This window comes from Tripterygium wilfordii, chromosome 10 (genome assembly GCF_013401445.1).
Source record: "Tripterygium wilfordii isolate XIE 37 chromosome 10, ASM1340144v1, whole genome shotgun sequence".
Classification (NCBI taxonomy): domain Eukaryota; kingdom Viridiplantae; phylum Streptophyta; class Magnoliopsida; order Celastrales; family Celastraceae; genus Tripterygium; species Tripterygium wilfordii.
The window spans coordinates 7,245,237-7,252,835 of record NC_052241.1 but is presented as its reverse complement, the minus strand read 5'-3'; the positions used below and the strand labels follow the sequence as shown (position 1 = coordinate 7,252,835).

Here is a 7,599-nt window from a genome sequence, read left to right as displayed (position 1 = left end):
TTTCTCTCATATTCTTCTCCTCCTCCAACTTGCGTATTTTTTTTTGTGGGTGGACATCGTGTAGTTTGCAAGCGCATAGTTCTCGGAAAGAAGCGCGAAATAAATACAATTCGAGAAAAAAGGGATAGCGGAAAGGAACGCAGCGCGCGTGCAAGCTTGTGCGGAAGGAAGAGTTTATAAACATAAACGTTGAGAAACAATTTCGGGTGCGATCATACCAGCACTAATGCACCGGATCCCATCAGAACTCCGAAGTTAAACGCGCTTGGGCGAGAGTAGTACTAGGATGGGTGACCTCCTGGGAAGTCCTCGTGTTGCACCCCTCCCACCTTTTTTTTCCTCGATCGTCACTTCGATCTCTCATATTCTTCTCCTCCTCCTCCAACTTTCGTATTTTTTTTTGTGGGTGGACATCGTGTAGTTTGCAAGCGCATAGTTCTCGGAAAGAAGCGCGAAATAAATACAATTCGAGAAAAAAGGGATAGCGGAAAGGAACGCAGCGCGCGTGCAAGCTTGTGCGGAAGGAAGAGTTTATAAACATAAACGTTGAGAAACAATTTCGGGTGCGATCATACCAGCACTTATGCACCGGATCCCATCAGAACTCTGAAGTTAAACGTGCTTGGGCGAGAGTAGTACTAGGATGGGTGACCTCCTGGGAAGTCCTCGTGTTGCACCCCTCCCACCTTTTTTTTCCTTGATCGTCACTTCGATCTCTCATATTCTTCTCCTCCTCCTGCAACTTTCGTATTTTTTTTTGTGGGTGGACATCGTGTAGTTTGCAAGCGCATAGTTCTCAGAAAGAAGCGCGAAATAAATACAATTCGAGAAAAAAGGGATAGCGGAAAGGAACGCAGCGCGCGTGCAAGCTTGTGCGGAAGGAAGAGTTTATAAACATAAACGTTGAGAAACAAACTCGGGTGCGATCATACCAGCACTAATGCACCGGATCCCATCAGAACTCCGAAGTCAAACGTGCTTGGGCGAGAGTAGTACTAGGATGGGTGACCTCCTGGGAAGTCCTCGTGTTGCACCCCTCCCACCTTTTTTTTCCTCGATCGTCACTTCGATCTCTCATATTCTTCTCCTCCTCCTCCAACTTTCGTATTTTTTTTTGTGGATGGACATCGTGTAGTATGCAAGCGCATTGTTCTCGGAAAGAAGCGCGAAATAAATACAATTCGAGAAAAAAGGGATAGCGGAAAGGAACGCAGCGCGCGTACAAGCTTGTGCGGAAGGAAGAGTTTATAAACATAAACGTTGAGAAACAATTTCGGGTCCGATCATACCAGCACTAATGCACCGGATCCCATCAGAACTCCGAAGTTAAACGCGCTCGGGCGAGAGTAGTACTAGGATGGGTGACCTCCTGGGAAGTCCTCGTGTTGCACCCCTCCCACCTTTTTTTTCCTCGATCGTCACTTCGATCTCTCATATTCTTCTCCTCCTCCTCCAACTTTCGTATTTTTTTTTGTGGATGGACGTCGTGTAGTTTGCAAGCGCATTGTTCTCGGAAAGAAGCGCGAAATAAATACAATTCGAGAAAAAAGGGATAGCGGAAAGGAACGCAGCGCGCGTGCAAGCTTGTGCGGAAGGAAGAGTTTATAAACATAAACGTTGAGAAACAACTTCGGGTGCGATCCTACCAGCACTAATGCACCGGATCCCATCAGAACTTCGAAGTTAAACGTGCTTGGGCGAGAGTAGTACTAGGATGGGTGACCTGCTGGGAAGTCCTCGTGTTGCACCCCTCCCACCTTTTTTTTCCTCGATCGTCACTTCGATCTCTCATATTCTCTCCTCCTCCTCCAACTTTCGTATTTTTTTTTGTGGGTGGACATCGTGTAGTTTGTAAGCGCATAGTTCTCGGAAAGAAGCGCGAAATAAATACAATTCGAGAAAAAAGGGATAGCAGAAAAGAACGCAGCGCGCGTGCAAGCTTGTGCGGAAGGAAGAGTTTATAAACATAAACGTTGAGAAACAATTTCGGGTGCGATCATACCAGCACTAATGCACCGGATCCCATCAGAACTCCGAAGTTAAACGTGCTTGGGCGAGAGTAGTACTAGGATGGGTGACCTCCTGGGAAGTCCTCGTGTTGCACCCCTCCCACCTTTTTTTTCCTCGATCGTCACTTCGATCTCTCATATTCTTCTCCTCCTCCTCCAACTTTCGTATTTTTTTTGTGGGTGGACATCGTGTAGTTTGCAAGCGCATAGTTCTCGGAAAGAAGCGCGAAATAAATACAATTCGAGAAAAAAGGGATAGCGGAAAAGAACGCAGCGCGCGTGCAAGCTTGTGCGGAAGGAAGAGTTTATAAACATAAACGTTGAGAAACAATTTCGGGTGCGATCATACCAGCACTAATGCACTGGATCCCATCAGAACTCCGAAGTTAAACGTGCTTAGGCGAGAGTAGTACTAGGTTGGGTGACCTCCTGGGAAGTCCTCGTGTTGCACCCCTCCCACCTTTTTTTTCCTTGATCGTCACTTCGATCTCTCATATTCTTCTCCTCCTCCTCCAACTTTCGTATTTTTTTTGTGGGTGGACATCGTGTAGTTTGCAAGCGCATAGTTCTCAGAAAGAAGCGCGAAATAAATACAATTCGAGAAAAAAGGGATAGCGGAAAGGAACGCAGCGCGCGTGCAAGCTTGTGCGGAAGGAAGAGTTTATAAACATAAACGTTGAGAAACAAATTCGGGTGCGATCATACCAGCACTAATGCACCGGATCCCATCAGAACTCCGAAGTTAAACGTGCTTGGGCGAGAGTAGTACTAGGATGGATGACCTCCTGGGAAGTCCTCGTGTTGCACCCCTCCCACCTTTTTTTTCCTCGATCGTCACTTCGATCTCTCATATTCTTCTCCTCCTCCTCCAACTTTCGTATTTTTTTTTGTGGATGGACATCGTGTAGTTTGCAAGCGCATTGTTCTCGGAAAGAAGCGCGAAATAAATACAATTCGAGAAAAAAGGGATAGCGGAAAGGAACGCAGCGCGCGTGCAAGCTTGTGCGGAAGGAAGAGTTTATAAACATAAACGTTGAGAAACAACTTCGGGTGCGATCCTACCAGCACTAATGCACCGGATCCCATCAGAACTTCGAAGTTAAACGTGCTTGGGCGAGAGTAGTACTAGGATGGGTGACCTCCTGGGAAGTCCTCGTGTTGCACCCCTCCCACCTTTTTTTTCCTCGATCGTCACTTCGATCTCTCATATTCTTCTCCTCCTCCTCCAACTTTCGTATTTTTTTTTGTGGGTGGACATCGTGTAGTTTGCAAGCGCATAGTTCTCGGAAAGAAGCGCGAAATAAATACAATTCGAGAAAAAAGGGATAGCGGAAAGGAACGCAGCGCGCGTGCAAGCTTGTGCGGAAGGAAGAGTTTATAAACATAAACGTTGAGAAACAATTTCGGGTGCGATCATACCAGCACTAATGCACCGGATCCCATCAGAACTCCGAAGTTAAACGTGCTTGGGCGAGAGTAGTATTAGTATGGGTGACCTCCTGGGAAGTCCTCGTGTTGCACCCCTCCCACCTTTTTTTTCCTCGATCGTCACTTCGATCTCTCATATTCTTCTCCTCCTCCTCCAACTTTCGTATTTTTTTTGTGGGTAGACATCGTGTAGTTTGCAAGCGCATAGTTCTCGGAAAGAAGCGCGAAATAAATACAATTCGAGAAAAAAGGGATAGCGGAAAGGAACGCAGCGTGCGTGCAAGCTTGTGCGGAAGGAAGAGTTTATAAACATAAACGTTGAGAAACAACTTCGGGTGCGATCATACCAGCACTAATGCACCGGATCCCATCAGAACTCCGAAGTTAAACGTGCTTGGGCGAGAGTAGTACTAGGATGGGTGACCTCCTGGGAAGTCCTCGTGTTGCACCCCTCCCACCTTTTTTTTCCTCGATCGTCACTTCGATCTCTCATATTCTTCTCCTCCTCCTCCAACTTTCGTATTTTTTTTTGTGGGTGGACATCGTGTAGTTTGCAAGCGCATAGTTCTCGGAAAGAAGCGCGAAATAAATACAATTCGAGAAAAAAGGGATAGCGGAAAGGAACGCAGCGCGCGTGCAAGCTTGTGCGGAAGGAAGAGTTTATAAACATAAACGTTGAGAAACAATTTCGGGTGCGATCATACCAGCACTAATGCACCGGATCCCATCAGAACTCCGAAGTTAAACGTGCTTGGGCGAGAGTAGTACTAGGATGGGTGACCTCCTGGGAAGTCCTCGTGTTGCACCCCTCCTCACCTTTTTTTTCCTCGATCGTCACTTCGATCTCTCATATTCTTCTCCTCCTCCTCCAACTTTCGTATTTTTTTTGTGGGTAGACATCGTGTAGTTTGCAAGCGCATAGTTCTCGGAAAGAAGCGCGAAATAAATACAATTCGAGAAAAAAGGGATAGCGGAAAGGAACGCAGCGCGCGTGCAAGCTTGTGCGGAAGGAAGAGTTTATAAACATAAACGTTGACAAACAATTTCGGGTGCGGTCGTACCAGCACTAATGCACCGGATCCCATCAGAACTCCGAAGTTAAACGTGCTTGGGCGAGAGTAGTACTAGGATGGGTGACCTCCTGGGAAGTCCTCTTGTTGCACCCCTCCCACCTTTTTTTTCCTTGATCGTCACTTCGATCTCTCATATTCTTCTCCTCCTCCTCCAACTTTCGTATTTTTTTTGTGGGTGGACATCGTGTAGTTTGCAAGCGCATAGTTCTCGGAAAGAAGCGCGAAATAAATACAATTCGAGAAAAAAGGGATAGCGGAAAGGAACGCAGCGCGCGTGCAAGCTTGTGCGGAAGGAAGAGTTTATAAACATAAACGTTGAGAAACAAATTCGGGTGCGATCATACCAGCACTAATGCACCGGATCCCATCAGAATTCCGAAGTTAAACGTGCTTGGGCGAGAGTAGTACTAGGATGGGTGACCTCCTGGGAAGTCCTCGTGTTGCACCCCTCCCACCTTTTTTTTCCTCGATCGTCACTTCGATCTCTCATATTCTTCTCCTCCTCCTCCAACTTTCGTATTTTTTTTTGTGGATGGACATCGTGTAGTTTGCAAGCGCATTGTTCTCGGAAAGAAGCGCGAAATAAATACAATTCGAGAAAAAAGGGATAGCGGAAAGGAACGCAGCGCGCGTGCAAGCTTGTGCGGAAGGAAGAGTTTATAAACATAAACGTTGAGAAACAACTTCGGGTGCGATCCTACCAGCACTAATGCACCGGATCCCATCAGAACTCCGAAGTTAAATGGCTTGGGCGAGAGTAGTACTAGGATGGGTGACCTGCTGGGAAGTCCTCGTGTTGCACCCCTCCCACCTTTTTTTTCCTCGATCGTCACTTCGATCTCTCATATTCTTCTCCTTCTCCTCCAACTTTCGTATTTTTTTTTGTGGGTGGACATCGTGTAGTTTGCAAGCGCATAGTTCTCGGAAAGAAGCGCGAAATAAATACAATTCGAGAAAAAAGGGATAGCGGAAAGGAACGCAGCGCGCGTGCAAGCTTGTGCGGAAGGAAGAGTTTATAAACATAAACGTTGAGAAACAATTTCGGGTGCGATCATACCAGCACTAATGCACCGGATCCCATCAGAACTCCGAAGTTAAACGTGCTTGGGCGAGAGTAGTATTAGTATGGGTGACCTCCTGGGAAGTCCTCGTGTTGCACCCCTCCCACCTTTTTTTTCCTCGATCGTCACTTCGATCTCTCATATTCTTCTCCTCCTCCTCCAACTTTCGTATTTTTTTTGTGGGTAGACATCGTGTAGTTTGCAAGCGCATAGTTCTCGGAAACAAGCGCGAAATAAATACAATTCGAGAAAAAAGGGATAGCGGAAAGGAACGCAGCGCGCGTGCAAGCTTGTGCGGAAGGAAGAGTTTATAAACATAAACGTTGAGAAACAATTTCGGGTGCGATCATACCAGCACTAATGCACCGGATCCCATCAGAACTCCGAAGTTAAACGTGCTTGGGCGAGAGTAGTACTAGGATGGGTGACCTCTTGGGAAGTCCTCGTGTTGCACCCCTCCCACCTGTTTTTTCCTCGATCGTCACTTCGATCTCTCATATTCTTCTCCTCCTCCTCCAACTTTCGTATTTTTTTTTGTGGGTGGACATCGTGTAGTTTGCAAGCGCATAGTTCTCGGAAAGAAGCGCGAAATAAATACAATTCGAGAAAAAAGGGATAGCGGAAAGGAACGCAGCGCGCGTGCAAGCTTGTGCGGAAGGAAGAGTTTATAAACATAAACGTTGAGAAACGAATTCGGGTGCGATCATACCAGCACTAATGCACCGGATCCCATCAGAACTCCGAAGTTAAACGTGCTTGGGCGAGAGTAGTACTAGGATGGGTGACCTCCTGGGAAGTCCTCGTGTTGCACCCCTCCCACCTTTTTTTGCCTCGATCGTCACTTCGATCTCTCATATTCTTCTCCTCCTCCTCCAACTTTCGTATTTTTTTTTGTGGATGGACATCGTGTAGTTTGCAAGCGCATTGTTCTCGAAAAGAAGCGCGAAATAAATACAATTCGAGAAAAAAGGGATAGCGGAAAGGAACGCAGCGCGCGTGCAAGCTTGTGCGGAAGGAAGAGTTTATAAACATAAACGTTGAGAAACAACTTCGGGTGCGATCATACCAGCACTAATGCACCGGATCCCATCAGAACTCCGAAGTTAAATGGCTTGGGCGAGAGTAGTACTAGGATGGGTGACCTGCTGGGAAGTCCTCGTGTTGCACCCCTCCCACCTTTTTTTTCCTCGATCGTCACTTCGATCTCTCATATTCTTCTCCTTCTCCTCCAACTTTCGTATTTTTTTTTGTGGGTGGACATCGTGTAGTTTGCAAGCGCATAGTTCTCGGAAAGAAGCGCGAAATAAATACAATTCGAGAAAAAAGGGATAGCAGAAAGGAACGCAGCGCGCGTGCAAGCTTGTGCTGAAGGAAGAGTTTATAAACACAAACGTTGAGAAACAATTTCGGGTGCGATCATACCAGCACTAATGCACCGGATCCCATCAGAACTCCGAAGTTAAACGTGCTTGGGCGAGAGTAGTACTAGGATGGGTGACCTCCTGGGAAGTCCTCGTGTTGCACCCCTCCCACCTTTTTTTTCCTCGATCGTCACTTCGATCTCTCATATTCTTCTCCTCCTCCTCCAAGTTTCGTATTTTTTTTGTGGGTGGACATCGTGTAGTTTGCAAGCGCATAGTTCTCGAAAAGAAGCGCGAAATAAATATAATTCGAGAAAAAAGGGATAGCGGAAAGGAACGCAGCGCGCGTGCAAGCTTGTGCGGAAGGAAGAGTTTATAAAGATAAACGTTGAGAAACATTTTCGGGTGCGATCATACCAGAACTAATGCACCGGATCCCATCAGAACTCCGAAGTTAAACGTGCTTGGGCGAGAGTAGTACTAGGATGGGTGACCTCCTGGGAAGTCCTCGTGTTGCACCCCTCCCACCTTTTTTTTCCTCGAACGTTACTTCGATATCTCATATTCTTCTCCTCCTCCTCCAACTTTCGTATTTTTTTTTGTGGATGGACATCGTGTAGTTTGCAAGCGCATTGTTCTCGGAAAGAAGCGCGAAATAAATACAATT

The 7,599-nt window shown here is 46.7% G+C and overlaps 21 non-coding genes across 21 annotated transcripts; all 21 read left to right on the top strand.

Annotated features, from left to right (window-relative positions):
• Window positions 1–204: 204 nt before the first annotated feature.
• LOC120008370 lies at window positions 205–323 on the top strand. The gene has a single exon (XR_005470487.1). It is a non-coding gene; the product is annotated as a 5S ribosomal RNA (ribosomal RNA).
• Window positions 324–561: 238 nt separating this feature from the next.
• Window positions 562–680, top strand: LOC120008371. Its single transcript, XR_005470488.1, has one exon. It is a non-coding gene; the product is annotated as a 5S ribosomal RNA (ribosomal RNA).
• Window positions 681–918: 238 nt separating this feature from the next.
• Window positions 919–1,037, top strand: LOC120008362. Its single transcript, XR_005470480.1, has one exon. It is a non-coding gene; the product is annotated as a 5S ribosomal RNA (ribosomal RNA).
• Window positions 1,038–1,275: 238 nt separating this feature from the next.
• Window positions 1,276–1,394, top strand: LOC120008170. The gene has a single exon (XR_005470343.1). It is a non-coding gene; the product is annotated as a 5S ribosomal RNA (ribosomal RNA).
• A 238-nt stretch (window positions 1,395–1,632) lies between these two features.
• Window positions 1,633–1,751, top strand: LOC120008162. Its single transcript, XR_005470335.1, has one exon. It is a non-coding gene; the product is annotated as a 5S ribosomal RNA (ribosomal RNA).
• Window positions 1,752–1,988: 237 nt separating this feature from the next.
• Window positions 1,989–2,107, top strand: LOC120008166. Its single transcript, XR_005470339.1, has one exon. It is a non-coding gene; the product is annotated as a 5S ribosomal RNA (ribosomal RNA).
• Window positions 2,108–2,344: 237 nt separating this feature from the next.
• On the top strand, window positions 2,345–2,463 carry LOC120008157. The gene has a single exon (XR_005470330.1). It is a non-coding gene; the product is annotated as a 5S ribosomal RNA (ribosomal RNA).
• A 237-nt stretch (window positions 2,464–2,700) lies between these two features.
• On the top strand, window positions 2,701–2,819 carry LOC120008366. The gene has a single exon (XR_005470483.1). It is a non-coding gene; the product is annotated as a 5S ribosomal RNA (ribosomal RNA).
• A 238-nt stretch (window positions 2,820–3,057) lies between these two features.
• On the top strand, window positions 3,058–3,176 carry LOC120008151. The gene has a single exon (XR_005470324.1). It is a non-coding gene; the product is annotated as a 5S ribosomal RNA (ribosomal RNA).
• Window positions 3,177–3,414: 238 nt separating this feature from the next.
• LOC120008143 lies at window positions 3,415–3,533 on the top strand. Its single transcript, XR_005470316.1, has one exon. It is a non-coding gene; the product is annotated as a 5S ribosomal RNA (ribosomal RNA).
• A 237-nt stretch (window positions 3,534–3,770) lies between these two features.
• On the top strand, window positions 3,771–3,889 carry LOC120008155. The gene has a single exon (XR_005470328.1). It is a non-coding gene; the product is annotated as a 5S ribosomal RNA (ribosomal RNA).
• A 238-nt stretch (window positions 3,890–4,127) lies between these two features.
• On the top strand, window positions 4,128–4,246 carry LOC120008144. Its single transcript, XR_005470317.1, has one exon. It is a non-coding gene; the product is annotated as a 5S ribosomal RNA (ribosomal RNA).
• A 238-nt stretch (window positions 4,247–4,484) lies between these two features.
• LOC120008171 lies at window positions 4,485–4,603 on the top strand. The gene has a single exon (XR_005470344.1). It is a non-coding gene; the product is annotated as a 5S ribosomal RNA (ribosomal RNA).
• A 237-nt stretch (window positions 4,604–4,840) lies between these two features.
• LOC120008369 lies at window positions 4,841–4,959 on the top strand. The gene has a single exon (XR_005470486.1). It is a non-coding gene; the product is annotated as a 5S ribosomal RNA (ribosomal RNA).
• A 238-nt stretch (window positions 4,960–5,197) lies between these two features.
• On the top strand, window positions 5,198–5,315 carry LOC120008197. Its single transcript, XR_005470370.1, has one exon. It is a non-coding gene; the product is annotated as a 5S ribosomal RNA (ribosomal RNA).
• Window positions 5,316–5,553: 238 nt separating this feature from the next.
• LOC120008142 lies at window positions 5,554–5,672 on the top strand. The gene has a single exon (XR_005470315.1). It is a non-coding gene; the product is annotated as a 5S ribosomal RNA (ribosomal RNA).
• A 237-nt stretch (window positions 5,673–5,909) lies between these two features.
• LOC120008361 lies at window positions 5,910–6,028 on the top strand. Its single transcript, XR_005470479.1, has one exon. It is a non-coding gene; the product is annotated as a 5S ribosomal RNA (ribosomal RNA).
• Window positions 6,029–6,266: 238 nt separating this feature from the next.
• LOC120008372 lies at window positions 6,267–6,385 on the top strand. Its single transcript, XR_005470489.1, has one exon. It is a non-coding gene; the product is annotated as a 5S ribosomal RNA (ribosomal RNA).
• A 238-nt stretch (window positions 6,386–6,623) lies between these two features.
• Window positions 6,624–6,741, top strand: LOC120008184. Its single transcript, XR_005470357.1, has one exon. It is a non-coding gene; the product is annotated as a 5S ribosomal RNA (ribosomal RNA).
• Window positions 6,742–6,979: 238 nt separating this feature from the next.
• On the top strand, window positions 6,980–7,098 carry LOC120008360. The gene has a single exon (XR_005470478.1). It is a non-coding gene; the product is annotated as a 5S ribosomal RNA (ribosomal RNA).
• A 237-nt stretch (window positions 7,099–7,335) lies between these two features.
• LOC120008373 lies at window positions 7,336–7,454 on the top strand. The gene has a single exon (XR_005470490.1). It is a non-coding gene; the product is annotated as a 5S ribosomal RNA (ribosomal RNA).
• The last annotated feature ends 145 nt before the right edge of the window (window positions 7,455–7,599 follow it).